The sequence below is a fragment of the Mus pahari genome, chromosome 7 (genome assembly GCF_900095145.1).
Source record: "Mus pahari chromosome 7, PAHARI_EIJ_v1.1, whole genome shotgun sequence".
In the NCBI taxonomy this organism is placed as follows: Eukaryota; Metazoa; Chordata; class Mammalia; order Rodentia; family Muridae; genus Mus; species Mus pahari.
Genome location: NC_034596.1, coordinates 31,395,982 through 31,414,400, shown reverse-complemented (window position 1 = coordinate 31,414,400; position 18,419 = coordinate 31,395,982). Strand labels below are relative to the sequence as shown.

Below are 18,419 nucleotides of genomic sequence, written 5' to 3'. Positions count from 1 at the left end.
GGGTTAATGAGCACCCTGACCAGTGAGAAACTTCCAGCTGACTTGCCAGTAAAAAGCATCACTAGCAATAAGTCCTCAATTGAATTCCTTGCTGCTATACAGTATATGGTCATTGCCAGAGAATCCTATAGCAATTTTATAAAGTAAATAAGAGTTAAGTTTTTCAGCACTTAAGCACAGAACAGTTAGAGAATTAAAAGGCCAGAGATCTCACTCTTCTGACCCACATCTACAGGCTGTGCCCCACTTTCCAGCATCAAAATACTGAAGTTTCTAAAGAGAAAGAGTTTAGTATATAAATAACTTTTGCAGTGATATAAGTTGGCTTTTTAAAATATATATATATATATAGCCAACTTATATCACTTTTTACACTTTTTGGAGAACTTTTAGTCATGTTTCAGGTGACCTTTGAGTTTAACATAAGAATTATGGTCCATATCTTAAAGATCTGGAAACCAAGGCTTAAAGGAAGAAAGTATATCTGAAAGGGATTCCCAGAGGAAGTGATGTAGCACTAAAGCGTGAGCAGAGATGTGTGGGCTTCCTTAGCTGGGGGGGGGGGGGGGGTAGGACCGAGCACACTGGTTAAGGGAGGAATGTGCTATATGGGGTCAGAGTCTTCCATACGTGTCAGGTGTAGAAAGGGAACATTTGGAGAGGACCAGCCTTACATGCCAGCCTACAGGTATGGGCTGTAGGCTTGACAGAAGGTGACTTTCTGGCAAAGCGGAGTGACATGGGAAGATCTTAGTTTGAAAGAGACACTGTGGCAAGAGTATAGAACACAAACAGGGAAGATCCCTAGCTGGTATTGCACAGTAGCTGCGGTGTTCTTAACCCTGTTGGTAAAACGCTGTCAGGCCCCAGTGTGGTAACAATGAACCAAGAACAGGCAGTGAGTTAGCAACACTAGCACAATACTGCATGCAACAGAAACACGAGGTCGAAGAGCAGGAAACCACTGGGTCCCGACTGGATTTGTCATGTGTGCATGCTCCCCAAGAACGGTACTATTTTGTTTCTTTTCTTTTCTTTTCTTTTCTTTTCTTTTTTTTTTCTTTTTTCTGCTTACTTTGCACCAATTTTGTTTCTGTCAGTTAACACTGGGTGAGTAGCCGTGATAATAAACCAGGATTTGTGAATGGAGACAAATCATCCCCAGGGGTGGTGGGTTTGGCAGGCTACCCGCACGGGTAAGCAGCATCAATATGAACACTGTACAAAACAGTTTTGAACAACTTGTCTCAGAAGTCATTATTCAGAGGGCTTCCACTTTTATTGTCTCTAGAAAGCAGAGCCCCCTCTCCCCCAAGGCCTCTACAGAGCTTTCAAGTTTAACATTGTATTATATAGAAGGCTTTCTCTTGATATTAGGAGTGAGGAGCAGTGTGAAGCAGTTCTGTAAGAGTGGTTTGCGTCTCCTGTTTACCATCTCACAGAGAACTGGGTTCCTGCCAAGGAGTACGTGGAGTGTGATAGATTTTCCAGGACAATGAACAGGGTGGCCAAAGTGCTTTGTTCTAAGCCTACCAAACCGGAAGGCCTGAGGAGCTGAACTTCCTCTGTCTACAGAGAGGGGACTGTAGAAATGCCCGGTAGCCCGCCCTCCTGATCCTGGCTTTCTGGAGCCACCCTGATCTTCTGAGTGGTAGCACAGCATTTACTAGGAACAGACCACCAAAAGTGATCACTTCCCATGCTGGCTTCTTTAGACACAAAAGTCTATAACCTCAGCAACAGCAGCAACAGCAGAATCATCTTGGGATGTGTGGAGAGAGGAATACAGAAGTTACAGAGTGGAAACAAGCTGGAAAATACAAATGCCAACAACACAGAATACATCGGAAGTTTGTATATAGTTGCTTTAGGCAGAAGAAAGCGCACTTTGCATACTAGCTGGCTTCTAGAATGTTAATTACAAATGCAATTGGTCTAATTACTAGTGTACTTTAGGAGATGGTCATGTAAGGGGTCCCTCAGGGGAGCCTGCCCTGATCATTTGTTCTGTTTCATAGCTGTGTGTCTTTTACACTTCGACTTTTTGCTTTGTTTTGTGGTATTCAGTGAATAACCCAGGGCTGCCTCCATGCTAGGCAAGTTCTCTCCACCTACAGCTCACAGTTTTGAGGCAGAGTTTCAGTGTGTAGCCTCGCCTGGCCTCAAACTCACGATCCTTCTATTTTAGTTTGCCAAGTGCTGTGACCACAAGTATTTGACACAGCATTTGGCAGCTCCTTAAAGTGATAATCATTTATAATTTTCTTATAAACTAAATAAGTTGGTCTTCACTCTCCAGCTGTTTGCTTGGTTTGTGTTTTTTTCCTTGGAGGGAAAGCAAAGGTTTGCATTCTCTGTATTTAAGATACTCTGGGTTATTGTTTCTCTTCTCTGTTGTTTTCAATCTCCTAGCATGACCTGGACTTTATGATCAAGGCAGGTAAGCATCTTTATGATGTGGCCTGGCAGAATAAGGAGAGGTTAGAGCACCCTACCACTTACCTGTGGGAATCCGCCTGCCTGCCCGCCTGCCTGCCTGTCTGTTTACCTACCTACCTATCTATCATCTAATTATCGTATTATATTGTCACTTAAACCCTTAAATGTCATCATAGGCTAGTGACTCCATGTTTTAAAATGCAAACACTCTGATGGTTTATTACATTAAATGGTCTATTACAGAATGACACTTTAACAGGAAATCATCTGATTTTCATTTTCTGGCAGTGAGACTAATGGAAGTTTTCATGTGAGTGTACAAAGAGCGGATCTTGGAGTCTGGGATACAATCCAAGGAAGGTAGTTTTCACTACAAGGCAAAGTTTGGGCTGCCATGGAGTGACCTGAGAGCTACTGAATCCCTACAAGTGTGGTAGGGAGTCTGCTAGGTGCTGAGGGAAAGGGAGGCAGCAAAACCACGGTAAACTTAGCGCAGGGAGCCACAGTGGTTGTTGACCATCTGCAAAGAAAGACTGGATACCCCATACCTTCTTAATTATTGGCTTTTGGAGACAGGGTCTATGTGTAACCCTGGCTGTTCTATTAGAGCTCTCTCTGTAGACCAGGCAGTCCTCAAACTCAGAGCCTCCTGAGTGCTGAGCTTAAAAGCGTGCACCACCACCACCTGGCCTTTGTAACATTTAGCCAACCATTCATGTACATCAGGCACCTTGATAAGCCCTGATTATACAAGAAGCAGCACAATATTTTCCTTGTTCTACAAGAGTTTACATCCTTTAGGATGTAGGAGAAGGCCAATAATAACAATAAAAGAGAGTCATTGTCAAGTAGTGGTAGTCACAAGGGAGAACAGAGAACACACTATTTTCTGCTCTCTGATCTATAATTTAATTGCCCCTAAAAATCTGTGGTGAAACAGATGAATTAACAAGGGCTGCAGACTTCATAACGTATGTGATACAGTTCTATTGACTGGGGAGAGTCTCAGAATATCCCTGTGAGTCTCTCAGGCCTTTGAAACTCCACAGATTCCGCATCCTCCACAAGGAACCTCTGGCTGTGTGGTTTGATCTTAAGTCCTAGCTTCTGTCTGCCTGTCATTCTCAGCCCAGCGCCATGCCTGTGCCTCCGCTGCATTTCCCAGCATTTCAGTATCAAGAACTGTAGGTCAAAGAAAGAGGAGAAAGAGAAAAGTAGTTGGTTTTGGAGTAGCTAGCGACTAGGAGATTGAAGAAGAAGGGATATGACCAGGCCCTGGGAAAAAATTAACTAGAAAACTGTTCAGAAAGCTTCAGCAGCTGGTGATCAGTAACTCAAATGAGAACTGTGCAGAAAGACTCCTGAAGTAAGAGTGAAGGGTTGTTATCTGCGCTTTCAGGGTCAGTGGCTGGGCTATGGAGACCCAACCACCACTTGTCTTCAATATGCTAATTAGTAATTTGGAAGAGCATAGAAAGGCTGTTATTTGGTGTGGCCACACTGAGAAGAGGAATGGGGTCCACTGAGATGTCCCCACACACTTACTTGATCTTCGGTCTTTAGCTAAAGTTTAGATTTAAATGAGGGAAGAGCTATGCTAACCAAGTGGCCCTGGTCTCAGTGTGGTTCCTCCCATTACTCATGTCCCTTTCATTGCTTCTATGCTGGTGTCGTCTGATGCGTTATCAGATCTATCTAAAATCTTATGTGGGGAAACAAGTTTGTCCTCTGGCTGGTATAAGGGCTTCAGTTCACTATAAGTTTCCTGGGAAATGTTTAGTTCTTTGGAGTCTTGAAAGCATGAATGCGTTTATTTAAAATCATTCTCTCTTGCCAGGATGGCTACAGTGTGGGAACCCTGAGTACAAAACTGCAACCTGTGTCCTTAAGGTGTGATTCTACTTAGTGTTAAGGACTGTGATAGGCTAAGAGCACAGTCCCAGACATTCCTTATGAAAACATATGCTTAATTAAGCCTTACAGGGCAAAGTCAGGTAGATATCCTGCCATCTTTTTGCTTGTTTTACTGGATTTTGGGTCCAGTTATTTGTCTCCCTATATAGCCCAGGATGGCCTTGAATTCAGGATCTTTTTGTCTTAGATTCCCTTGTACTAGGATTACAGACAAATAACAGCACACTTGGTTTGATATATATCAAGGCTAATTATACCAGCATTAATAGAACACTAAGGACCAATATAAAGTAGGTTTTGGGTTATTCTCACCTACCTACTAGTGAAAATGAGACATAAGAGAAGATAAAACTGTCTTCTCCTGTCTTTTAGTAGCTCACTTTTCATGTGTGTCCAGCATTCCTTTGAGGGTAACATATTCCCTTCTCCCACATCCCAAAGTGTGCCTACTCATGTGATCTGGCTTAGGTTTGAGTATGTGGTCTAGCCTCACTTAATCTGCATATTTTATTTCACTAGGAGCAGTGACTGGTTTATGGAAGAACATAAAATACGAGTTGAGCCAGCAGAAATATTTGGGTATTTTATCAGCTCTTCAGAAAATTACCCTTTTCTGTGTGTTCCTATCTAACTCTCTAGAAGTCCAAAGCAGCTAGAAATCATCTTGCTACTTGTAAGAGAGTGCCAGTCAGCTTAGCGGGGACTATGGTGCCTGAAGAGGCTACCTCCTGTAGCCAGGCAGGACTTACAGTGGAGGGAGAGAGATACCAACCCACCCACAAAACCTTAACCCGAAATTTATCCTGCCTACAAGAAATTCAGGGATAAAGATGGAACAGAGATTGATTGAGGAAGTGGCCAACCAATAACTGGCCCAACTTGAGACCCACCCCATGGGAGAGAGCCCATCCCTGACACTATTAATGGTACTCTGCTATGCTTACAGACAGGAGCCTAGCATAACTGTCTTCTGAGAGGCTTCATCCACAGCTGATGGAAACAGATGCAGAAGCCTGAAGCCAAACAATGATGGAGCTTGGGGAGTCTTGTGAAAGAATGGGAAGAAGAAATGAGGGAGCCAGAGGGCTCAAGGCCACCACAAGGAGACCTACAAAGTCAACTGGCTTATGCCCATGGGGACTTTCAAAGACTGAGAATACACAGGGGCTGTACTTAGGCCCCTTACACATATGTAACAGATGTGCAACTTGTTCTTCATGTGGGTCCCTAACAATTGAAGTGAGAACTGCCTCTCACTTTGTGTGGGCCTTCGGGTCTCTTTCCCACACCTGGGCTGCCTTGTCTAGCCTTAGTAGGAGAGGGTGTATTTAGTCCTGCTGTGACTTGATGTACCAGGATGGGTGGTGGGTACCCATGGTGGCCTCCCCTTCTCTAAGGAGAAGAGGAGGGGGAAATAGAGGGACAGGGTGTAAGGGTGGGACAGGGAGGAGAGGAGGAAGGGGAGCTCCGATCAGGATGTAAAGTGAAGAGAGAGAGAGAGAGAGAGAGAGAGAGAGAGAGAGAGAGAGAGAGAAGAGGAGAGGAGAGAAGAGAGAGAGAGGAGCTTGGAGATAAAGCTTGGAGAGTAGAGGCAGGCAATACTAGAAAGGATGAGGTAACTGAGGAAAGGCCCTGCAGAAACTTCTACCCATTGTAAGAGATCTCTGTGTGGATGAAACGGGGTAGAAGGATGGGGGGGCAGCCTTTGAAGAAGTGAATATGTCTGTGCCTCACCAAAGAATGAGTTGCCCTTGTCAGAGGTATATTTGCAGTGATGGGGTGTGCCAGCAAAGACCACGCTGGGACCTGAATGTAAGCTCAAGATTGGCATATGCCTGTCAGTCTCTCTGAAACCTGCCTGTGTTTTCTGATGTTAGCCTGAATTGCCTCATTCACCTGGAGGAAGATATATGTTTTTAAGAATTAGGAATCAGGACTGAAGAGATGGCTCAGTGGTTATGAGTCTTTGATGTTCTTGCAGAGGATCTGGGTTCAGTTCCCAGCATTCCCATGGCGACTCAACCATCTGTAACCCAATGTATTGGTACATATGCGTGATATGTAGGCAAAACACTGACACAGGTCCCTAGGCCTTAGCAGAACTGACACCATGTTAGAGGCACCATTCTTACCTTAAATCCCAGGCCCAGCACCTGCAAGAACAGGAACAGAGACCTAATCCATCAAAGACCTAGTCTCCTAGGGACTCGTTCATTTACAGGTAACCCATCCCAACCCAAGGGTGGGAGGCATAGGCCGAAGGGGAAGTTACAGGTGTGAAAACGGAGAGGTGGAAAATAATGGCTACGCTAAACCATCTGAGATACACAAACCCAAAGACAGAATGCCCATGAACAGGAGAAAGGATACATTGTGACACATCTTTACAACTGCATATTACATGCCAGTAAAAAGAAATGAATTGTACTAATTCACAAGAGTGTGGCTGAACCTAGCAATTAAGCAATAAACGGTAAATGGAAAAATAAGTATCCCAAATTTAGACATATGTTTAAAATAATGAATATAAAAATATATTATAGAAATGCCTATGAGTACAATACAATATATTTTTTAAAGTAAAGGAATTCTGAATGGTTTCCTTGGGTAGGGAATAAGATGTAAGGGTCAGATGTAGCCAAATGGAGAATATGTCAAGAATATAACTTTTGTTCTGTAGGCTAGGCTCACAGGCACTCGGAAAATATTAAGAATAATTATGAAAAATTCTAGGTCCAAGCATGAACAGCCTGGATTCTGGGGGAAACTGAGGCTGATGCCTCACTGAGACTGAAACCTCAGAGCAGAGACAGTGAAGGGCAAGGAGGTGCGGTGGGATGCAAAAAGCAGTGTCCAGGGCTGCTTACCTCACAGAGAGCACGGAAGAGAGACGGCTGAGAAGTGGGCAGTGTCTGCCTGGCCACCGGACACTCTTCAGGCCGTTTGAGAGTCCTTGGGAGAGGAGGGAAATTGTCAGGCTGAGTCTCCAACAGGAAGGCAAAGTCCCATAGGAGCCACTTCTGGGCGCTTGTCAGCTTGCTCTGAATGGCAGTTGAAGATCCAAAGTTTGTGTTGTGTTTCTACTGAATCTGGAACTGGTGGAAGATGTTAGGATTGCGTATCCTGCATCTTACCCCGATTACCCAGCTACAGCAAGGGGAAAGTCCTGGCTCTCCCAGCAAGACTCTGCTGATCCCAGCTGGGCTTAGTTCATACTGTGGCAGCAACTGAGCCAGCACTGAACAGAACATCCCAAGCCAGAGTAGCATCAGGAGTTGGGGCAGCAGAGCCAGGTTTAAATTCCTGTGTGAACTCAGGAAAGTATCTTAATTTCTCTAAAGATTCATATAGTTTGTGGGAATATCAGTAACTACATTTAAAATGTTGTTTGGGGAACTAGGAAAGAGAAAATCACATAACACAACCAGCAAATCTTTGGTACCTACTAAGTGCTGGAAGAAAACCCTTTACTCCCCCTTGGTCCCCCTCCCTGCCACAGTGAACACTTTGGGACATTGTTGAAGAGTTGGGTGAGCAGGGCCCCACTCACTCCATCATCTTCTCATCCCTCCAACCTCTTTTCCTCACCCAGAGTAGCCCAAGGAAACTGACCTCATACTACAGGACAAAGGAGAGAAAGATACATTTTCTCCCTTCCTACCAGCAGGCTATTGTCTCTGCTGTTGGTATGAATGACATTCCAGATGAAGCCATGTACTTTAAGCCAGCATGTGATTTAGCTCTTCAAATACCTATCAAATATTTATTCTGCGTTGGTGCAGAGCTCGCTGAGCAGGACAAAGGTACCTTTGCCCTTATGTTAAATGTAAGGCCATGATGGCAGGCTTCCAATTTGTTTCAAAGATGTGTTTGCTCTCTTAAGACTTGCTATCGGGGCCACCTGTTCGCATGGTCATGCCTTTATGTGTCTAGAGTGCCACAGAGGGAGCCCAGGGCAGCCAGACACCTTGGTAGTTGGTGGGATTTACTTTAATTCAGAATTGCTTCCCTTTGTTGGTCAGTGAGGAATATCCATTTTTCAAGGACCAAGGAATGGCTCCTTTACCTAAGGGGCAAGGCGATGTGCTCCTGTAACTCCAGCACTGCTGGGCAGGGGCAAAAGGATTCAGGTATACCAGATGGCCAGTCTAGCTGCAATGGTAAGTCCTGAGCTTGTCTCAAAAAGTTAGGTGGGGAGTGTAACTTTCCAAGTTACACAGGAAAGGTGACGTGAGGTAACTCTGACCTCCACAGGTGCGCTCATGAGTTAGTTCTGGGTCAGTCTTGAATCCTAGGAAACATATGCCTATGTCCACTGACCAGTTTGCCTATCTTATCAGGCTGTGTGCCCTATCTTTACAATGCCAGCATTGGTTCTTAAGATTGGATACCTACCAGGGATGAAATACCCTCACACTGCTCCGGTGCCAAGATGTGTAATGGAGTGTACTGGAGTTTCTCATTTTATAGACTTTGATGAGTATTGGCAATTTTCTTTTCTTGTTCTTATTTGGCTTCTTAATGTAGGGGTAAATTGAAGCTAGGTGCCAGCCACTGCCAGAGCCAAACACTGAGAAGAGGTTCTCCTTATGTCAAATGGCTTTTTAGACTCAGTGTGGAGGTTAGAACATCCCCAATGCTAACTTGCCTTTCCCCCTTTGAGCTAATCCCATGACCTTAAGATGCAGAATGTTCTGGAAGGGTGGCACACTCCTTATGTTCTGTTCTCCTGCTCCTGGTTCACTTCCCATGTCCAAAGATACTGGAAGCCTTGATTATATTCCAAGTGGGAGGAGTTCAGAAGAGCAAGAAGCGATTTAAAGATTTTTGTACTGCTGTGCTCTTAAAATTACCTTTGCCTGTCCTCCCAAACACACACACACACACACACACACACACACACACACACACACTCACACACAGACAGAGACAGAGACAGAGACAGACAGACAGAGACAGAGACAGACAGACAGAGACAGAGTGAGAGACAGAGGGACAGAGAGATAGACAGAGACAGACAGACAGAGAGACAGAGAGATAGGTATGTACATACACGGACACACGTATGCATGTATGCATGCACACCAGCGCACATGCAGGAATCTACTCATGTTCTTGCTCCTTTCCTCTCTCCCTCTTCCCCATCTCCCTCCCTCCTCCTCTCCCTCTCTTTCTCCCTTTTTGTTATACAGACCTGTGTACCTCAAGCCTCAGCCTTTAGAGTACTAGCTCTAGACTATAGGTGTATGCCACCATGCCAAATACCTCTTGAATCAAGTCTGGAATTCTGCTAACAGAATTTCTATAATTTAGCTAAATCTTAGTTGCTTTTCAAAGATCAGTACCCTGGAGAGCCATTGTGGTTTATTTTTGTTTCTGTGGGTGTGAGTATGCATGTGTGTGCATGTGTGTGCATGTGGAGGCCAGAGGCCAATGTCCGTTTTGTTTGCCACTACCACTATCTACCCGGTCTTTTAAGACTGTGTCTCACTGAATCAGGGGCTCACCAGATTTGTTCCACCGAATGGTTGGCAGGCTCCAGGGGTCTGCCCTGGACAGGTGCAGTAGAGTTACAGACATACGTGAGAAAACTGCCTGGCTTTGTTTCATGAGTGCTTGGGGCCCAAATTCAGGTCCTTATGTTTGCACACTTGACAGACTAAGGTGTCACCCAGACCTGAAGAACAGTGACCAGTGTTTTAAGCTGTCCCAAGTCATATAGGGTTTTTGTCTGGGTTAAAGTTTATTAGCTATTTAAAATGTTTAGGGTATAGGTGAAGGAGGGTGTTGGATCTTCTGGAGTGGGAGTTACAGATGGTTGTGTGCTTCCATGTGGGTGCTGGGAACTGAACCTTGACCCTTTTCCAGGGCACCAGGGGCTCTTCACCACTAAGCCAGCTTTCTAGCCCCATCATGGATGTTTTAAATATAAATGTTCAGCAGCTTGAAACAGCAATAGATCTGAGAGATTGTGTGGGTCTCTGGAACCCAGAGAGAGTGCTCACTAGGTAGTAGTTTGTTGCGACCGGCCTTGACCAGCAAGAACGAACGATGTGACGCCTGAGATCCTTCTCAACAGCACTTTATTCAGGAACACCTTTCATGATGCTACAGGGACCCCAATGGATCAGGGCGGCTGCCCTATATACTGGAGTGTTCACTGCCTGGGTGCTCTGTGCCTTGTTGTCGCCATGGGATAGGCTAGGAAAGGAATCACCTCATTACCATAAGGCTGGGCAGTGAGGGCTGTGCTGAGTCATGGCTATGTAGAACTGTGCATGTCTGTCCTAAGGCGGCAAGTGAGTTGTTTACCAGATGGACAGTGGAAGTCAGCGCCATCTTGTAATGGCTTATGGTACGGCGCACTACAGTAGTTATCCTGGGTCTGCGTACAGTGATTAGTGACATTATTAATATTGAACCCCACACTACTTTCTCGTAGAAGTAGTTGCTGGTTTCCATTCAAATTAGCAATGTTCATTTGTATAGGATAGGGAAGTAATCAGAAGTCAGAGGCCAACAAAAATAAAATACCAGAAAAGTATTCCACAAAAGGTGATATTTCAATTAAGTACGAAAAAACTACTGAGAGCCCAGAATCAGGGCTCCCCAGGAGAAGAAATCCCTACAAAATGTTCTTCTTGTGACATTAGTCTACCTTCATGAAAGTTGTCAATTATGAAAATCAGTACCTTTCAAGTTAAGATGTTTCCAAGGTAATGTGAGATTGTGTAATAAACAGTTCCCAAATCAAGTAATTGTGTGGCTTCCCCCTAGTCAGACTCCTCATTCCTTGTGGGCCCCTCAGAAGGTTCAGGCTTCTTTTGAGCTGCAGGTTAGAGGCCTGAGAGTTGAGCCGTGTTTTCTTCCCTTTCTAGTCTCAGAGAATCCATTTATCACCATTCAGTTGGCTCACTCAGTTGGTTCAGAACCAACTTAGAAAATGCTGAGAGTTGGCTGTTGAGTATATACTGTGTTTCTTTTAAGTCTGGAAAGCAATGTTACACGCGTCCCTGCACAGAGCCTTCCTAGTAACCCACAAGGCAGCATTATTTGTACTTTAAAAAACAAAACAAAACAAAATATAGTTTTAAAACTTGCAGAAATCATTTCAGAGAGATGATGTGACTTAGCTAAGTTCACACTCAGAGAGGGAATGGGTCTATGGAAATTCTGCTGCTCTACAGTTCACATCATTTCTGAAGAGGCACCATTTGCCTGCCACGCTCCTCACGCCCTTACAAACAACAGTGCTGATAGCAACCAATAACATAAGATAATCACAAGATGCCATGCCAATCATTTAATGATTCAGGCTTTATAACAAACATCTATGTTTGAGTAAACTGAGTCTCAGATTTGGCAGGTTCCAGAGAGGTTAAGCATGCTGTTTAAGGTTGCATAGTCAATATTCGAGCCTGCCATTAGTTGGCTCCTGTATGTGAACATACCTATCTCTATGACCTTGCCAGGCCCCATGGTGTCTCTTCCAAGGTTTTAATTTCCCCCAAATGGGAGATTCACACAGTAGAAGCACACAGAATGTGCGGTTGTGGCACACGCCTTTGATCCCATTACTTGGGAGGCAGAGGCAAGTGGCGTTCAGGGCCAGCCTGGTCTACAGAAAGAGCTTTGGGGACTGCTAGGGCTACACAGAAAATCCTGTCTCAAAAAAAAAAAGAGTCCACACTAAATAAAGTTGTGTGTTGTGTGTTACCCCTCTTTGTTCACCTGTCTTTTGTTATAAGGACAATAAACCTTGAACCTAGGGACAATGAGAAAAAAAAACAAAGCCTAATTTTCTTCTGCCATAAACCCCACATTAGTCAGAAGGGACATGTTGAGGACTGGTCTTTTGTTATGCATTGTAATGCTAATAATTGGTCCCCAAGATCTGGTTGCCTCGTAAATGAGAGAATCCTCATGTACACCAATAGATGCTATGTAACCTTGTTCTTTAATTTAAAACTATTGGTTGAATAAAGATGCCTACAGCCCATAGTTGTGCAGAAGAGAGGCAGGTGGGGCTTCGGTTCCTGGGGCTTGGTGTCTGAGAAGAGGACAATGAGGAGGAGAGAGAGGAAGATGCCATGTGGTAAGGGATCGTGAGAACTGGCCATGAGGGTTGGCCAGCTAGAGTAAGAGTGGCCCGGAACACGGCAAGTCGGGGTTATTGATGGGGAAGCAGATACTAATAGCTTAGAGGGTAGATATCTGCCTGGCTGTGGTGCTGGTTAAGGCTTATAAATATAAAGATTTTTGTGTCTTTTATCTTGTAACTGAATGAGCAAAAGCCGAGTAGAACCCCCTGATGGGGATTAAATATTTACTACAACAGGGACATAGAGCCTAAAGGGAAAAAAAACAAGTAAAGTCCAAAGACATGAAGATATCAGAGTCTGTATCCTAAATGCCCTCCAAAGACCGGTGTGTTAGGCTGGCATCCCCCCCCCCGATGGTGGGCAAGGAGGAGTGGAAACTTTAGGAGGTTGCACCTGCAGGTGTCTTCTTGGCACTGAGGGATGTCCTTAGAGGGGGTGATGGAATTCCGACCCTTCATCTCCCCCTTTCTTGCTGGTCAGGAAGTGAATGGCTTGGCTCTGCCACGTCCTCTCTGCCGTGTGCTGCTTTACCCCAGGTGTAAGCAATGGAGCCAAGCGTAGCCTGGGTACCGTGAGCCAGAGCAGCCCTCTCCTCTATAAAAGTGTCTGTTGTAGTGATTGGGGGAAAAAGATGGTGAACACTGTATGCCTTACTAGTAGTGACTCAGAGCAACAGCCCAGTATCTTCGCATGCTCAGATTATTGAAGCCTTCCTTCTGTGAAGGCTGCAGTCTGTACTAACCATGGCAGCCCAGTTCAGAACTGGTGAGCCCCTCTGGCTGCTTACAAAAGCTCCTGCACTAAGTGAAACCTAAAAGATACAAGTTTGAGGGAAAGGCCTACGGTATGATGGTGGTTTGAATAGGAATGGCCCCATAGGTTTGAATGCTTGGTCCCCAGGCACGTTTTGGAGATGTGGCTTTCTTGGCATAGGTGTGGCCTTGTTGGAGGAAGTGTGTCACTAAGGGGTGGGCTTTGAGGTTTTAGGTGCTCAAGCCAGACCCAGTGTCTTAGCCTCCTGCTGCCTGTGGATCCAGATGCAGAACTAACTCTTGGCTCCTTCTCCAGCAGCACGTCTGCCTGCACTCTACGATGCTCCCCACCATGATGACAATGGACTAAAACCTCTGACACTGTAAGCCAGCCCCAATTAAATGTTTTACTTTATAAACTTGCCGTGATCGCCGTGTCTCTTCATAGCAATGCACACCCTAAGACAAAGTACATGTATGTACATTGTGTACATGTACATAGTACTGCTTAGGGTTTTGCCTCCATTAAAAGCAATAAAAATAAGCTAGGCGGTGGTGGTGCACACCTTTAATCCCAGCAATTGGGAGGCAGAGGCAGATGTATCTCTGAGTTTGAGGCCAGCTTGGTCTATAGAGTGAGTTCTAGGACAGCCAGGGCTACACAGAGAACCCCTGTCTTGAAAAACAAACAAAAACAAAAACTGCCCCAACCAACCAAAAGCAGTTTTTAAAAAAGCAAAAAAAAAATAAAAAATAAAAAAATATAATCATCTTTGAAAGAGAATTACAACTACAAGCCCTAGCAGGCGCTGCTGCTCTGCCAGGCTGTTCCTGCCTAAGCAGCTTGGTTAGAGCTGCTGCTACTGTAGCAACACCTGACACTAACCAAAGGCATCTACTGAAAGGGTAGGAGAAGATGGCCGCTCTGAACTGCACCAACTATAATACAGTAGCTGGTGAAGATCTCTGGGGGTCTGCAGAGCTCCCGCATAGCCCCTGGGCCTCATGACTTTGGTGGCTCTTTATTTCTGCCACCAAGAAAGGAGATTCACTCAAGAGGATGAAAGGATCACCTCACCTGGTGGTGGCCCAGTTTGTAACAAAATAGGGGTTTTGGGACCCAGATCCCAGGGGTCTCTGTGGAGATGGTGCTGGTCCTTAGGCAGCCACCGACGTGCAAGTGGCACTGCTGGCCCTACTTGGAGCTGAGCTGTGTTTAGAAGCAGCAAGGACATGAGGGGCAGAGCCGGAGAGCCTACCGGGCCCAGGAGGAGATGTCCACCAAAGGTCAGCCCCTGTCACCCTATAACAAGCACCCAGCTCCTCATGAACGACCGTGACCTGGAAGAGTCTAGCCTGTACGTGCTCCATGGACTCTCACCAGGCTCCGGTGGAGAGAATGGAGCAGGGGACGGTGATGGGCAGGGGAGTTCCAGCAAAGGGACTTCTCTGTGGCATATGAGCAGGTACCGTACTGAGAGTCTTCAAGGCCACAGCAAGCAGGAGCTGGTGTGCTGTCACAGGCTGAAACTCCCAGAAGCCACAGGACGCTGCAGCAGGCAACCATGTCAACAGGTGGAGGAGCAGGCTGCCGTGGCAGAAGGCTCCAGACTGGAAACCAGCGGCTTCCGCAAGGAAATGAGACCGGAAACGAGGAGAGCAGCTGTGACCAGGAAAAGCCTGTCCAGAAGCCTCCGCAGGGCTAAGGATTTTTCTTTTTAAGTAAAATATATAGTTTAATTTCAAAAATAGTTTTCGACCGTTTTACTTTTTGAAAATGAAGTAGCTTTCATAGGTATTTTGGAAGAGGCTGGGCAAACAACAGACCCTGAAATGACTTGAGTCATTTCTCTAGAGACTCATGATGCTGTTTAACTCAGCCTGCCTAAGGTGGACAACGTCTGTCAAGTTAATGTAACCTTGTTTCTGTAAAAAACTATTGCCGACACCCCACAGTCTATGAGGCCACCTCCAGCACCTGTGTTCTCTAGTCTTCAAAGGAGCATGGAGCAGCTGGGAAGCCCTGCAAAGCAGCCCCCCTCCCAGCTGCAGGGAGAGCGGGGGCGCACCTGCAGACCTCTGAGAACTCGCTCAGAGGCACTGCGTTATTTCCTTCCATGCAGACTGTAAACTTTTACGGAGAAGGGTCTATGTGGATGGGCTACTGATATATTCTGGACGCCAAACCCTTTGTATTTGTGTCAGTAGCTGGAAGTCTGTGGATTCTCTTTAAAAGATAATATATTTTTTAAAAATTTTAACATGAAAATGTATTGTTTTATTTTATTTTTAACAAGAGGACTTAATTTTCACATTAAGACCTTAGATAAGTATGCCTCAAACGATTACCAGTGCTTATGTCTACAGCAAATCTAATCCTTTATCCAGTTGGATGTGATGGCGCATGCCCACGTCCCCCGCACTCAGGAGGCTGGCTGGCTCCTGGAGAGTTTTAGTTCAAGGTCAGGCTATGCGATGAGCCTCCATCTCCACAAAAAGAGTACTACTGTATTCTGCTCTCTTGCATGGCCCTCTGAGGTGCGGCAGAGGGCAGGCAGGGTAGGTGGTGCTGGTGGAGGTAGGTAGTCAGACAAAGGAGGTGCTGGCCCCCGAACTCAGATGGTTCAGTGCCTCCTCCGTCCGCCGCAGCAGTGGCTGTTCTATGGCTCCTTTGTGTGGTTCTGGAGTAAATCTTTTCAGAACTTCCTTGACACGTCAACCTGTCCCAGCTTGGAATTGTAGGTCCTCAGCCTCCTGCAGCAGGGTGTTGGTTTTCAGTGCTAATATCAGATTTTTTTTTCTTTCCAAATTTCCCGGAGGAGGAGTTGCTTTTCTAGTTAATGAACGACCTCCTTCTTCATGTCAATGGCGTGGTGCAAACTCTCCAGCTCAGGCTCCCAGAGTAGGCTGTGGTTCTGATGGAGTTGGGTAAGAAAGGATCCTTCCACCTTCCACCTTGTTCACCATGGCTCTGCTGGCCTCCCGTGCTGAGACCAGCACAGCACAGGGTTCTACAGTGGGACTTTGTGTATGCAGTGTCTATGGGACTTGCCCAGCCTCCTCATTCCCTGCCTTCCTTCCTTCCTTTCTTCCTTCCTTCCTTCCTTCCTTCCAACTTCCCTCCCTCCCTCCCTCCCTTCCCCCCTTCCTTGTCCGGCATCTCCAGGAGTTCTGTTTGTGTCTCTTCCACCTTTTCCCGGCTCTTGCAGTGGCTGGATGACCTGTGCTTGCAGCTTATCCTGCTTCTCTGTGACTCTGAATCACCCTGAACTGCCCTGAACTTCTCTGGTTGCAGCTTGGGCAGCCAGGAATGAGTTGGAACAGGCCAGCTGGCCCCACTGGGCATGGGCGTGGGCATGCTGCTGGGCAGCACTAGTGTTGAGTACTCCAGAGACTTCTGCATCCGGAAGGGGAGTGGGCTGACCCAGGGGGCACACAGTGAGGAAGTGGAACATGTGAGTCTGCTTGACTCAGCAGGCTCTATGGAGTTGATGTACCCAACTGGGGCGCTCACCGATAACCTTCAGTCCAACACTTCTCACCTGCCCAAAACCTGACTGTGTGTATATAGCCATTCAGGGATTCCACCTGGGCCAGTATTGGGGGAAAAAACCTAGAGAACTGAGCTCTGATGTGGGACATCGGTTCTGAGCCTGGCCAGATGCAGTAGTTCAGTCCAGAGCAGGGCGGTCTGTTTGTGGAGGCGACACCCCAGCAGGATATTCAGCAGGAGGACCACAGGCTTCTAGTATGAGCTGGTGGGTGGGCAGAAAGGACTGGACATGCATGTTGCCATCTGCTCAACATCAGCCTTGCAGTGACATCGAGGTTGTCCTTGCCATCTGCACCAGTGACTTAATCATCCGAGGCTCCATCCAGGATGTCACCCATGTGCCAGAGCAACAAGTGTTGGTCATCTGCCTGCCAGTCAGTAGGCTCCATTGGAAAGAGAAAAGAATCTTCCAGACAGCTCCTGAGGGCAGTGGCCACTGGCAGGATCACCTCACTGTACTGCTGGGGTGTGGTGTATAGCCAGGGCATGGAGAATTGCTTTTCACTGGACATGTGAACGTTGTAGAAGGCACGGTTTGTATGTCCTGCATGGTTTAGTGGCTTTCAAAGGATGTATAGGAGTAGAAAGAAGACGGGCATAAAATCTTGTCAAGATCAATATGGAGTGACATGCAAGTGACATGGTACTGGTCTCCTTCAAATGTGCCAAAGTCTGTGGCCTCGGTTGCTCAAATCCCGATAGAGGCAGCAGGCTGGTGGCATGGGCCGAGCCTGGTGCTATAACTAGGAAGGTTCGTGCTATCCTAACCCATTAGGTTCCAGCCAAGGATGCCCTCACCTGTCAGTGAGGATATGGTATAAAATGAAAACTAAGGTCTTATATTTTTGTTGTAAAAAAGAAATGTCTGTAGGAAACAACAACAAAGCAAATAATCCTCAAGATTCCTTCATGAGACAGAGCATCAGGCACATGGGCCGAACCAGCCGTAGCCAATAATGAACACAAGCTGGGGTTTGAGGAGCCATCAGCAGTCCTGAAACAGTTTGTTTCTGAAACAGATGTCCCTGGTCTAGTGCTTTGAAAAGAATGAGGCCATTCAGGCAGCCCAGGGCTCCTCTGTGGCCCTCGAGGGCCAGCGTAGGGTAGATGACAAAGTGAGTTTTCATCTCATCCTGTTCAGCCACGTGGACAGCCACCTCTGTGATTTAGCTAGGTGAATGCCCTTTCGAGTGAACCAAGGCACCAGGTCGGAGAACTCTGTGAGGATGCCGCCGAGGTCTGCAGAGATCCAGGAAATGGGAGCAGGGGGGAGGGTCTTCTCGTTAGTGGCCCTCTGCAAAGCGGCCTAGGGCTGGGGGAGAGAGCCAGCTGCTCCTCTTCCCTGGGCAGGCCCACACAGCCGCCTTTAGTCTCCAGCTTAGCACTTAGAACCACAGCTGTCACCCCAGGGCTTCCCAGCCACACCAGTGTGGGCTTCCTAGGTACAGTGCTCCCTTACTTGTCACGAACTATCTGTGGCCTCTTCGGCTTACGTCTGTAAGTTAAGGTTTTGGACATGGTTTGTCCTAGAAAGGAATAATGAAACTTTCTCTGCTCTGTGTGTGTATGTGTGTGTGTGNGGGGGGGGGGGGAGAGAAAGAGAGAGACAGAGAGGGAGAGACAGACAGACAGACACAAGAGGGAAATCCTCCATACGTA

General features: G+C 46.4%; 2 pseudogenes; both read left to right on the top strand.

Annotated features, from left to right (window-relative positions):
• Positions 1 to 8,492: 8,492 nt before the first annotated feature.
• LOC110324693 lies at positions 8,493 to 14,913 on the top strand (annotated as a pseudogene).
• A 1,635-nt stretch (positions 14,914 to 16,548) lies between these two features.
• On the top strand, positions 16,549 to 17,399 carry LOC110324692 (annotated as a pseudogene).
• Positions 17,400 to 18,419: the final 1,020 nt, after the last annotated feature.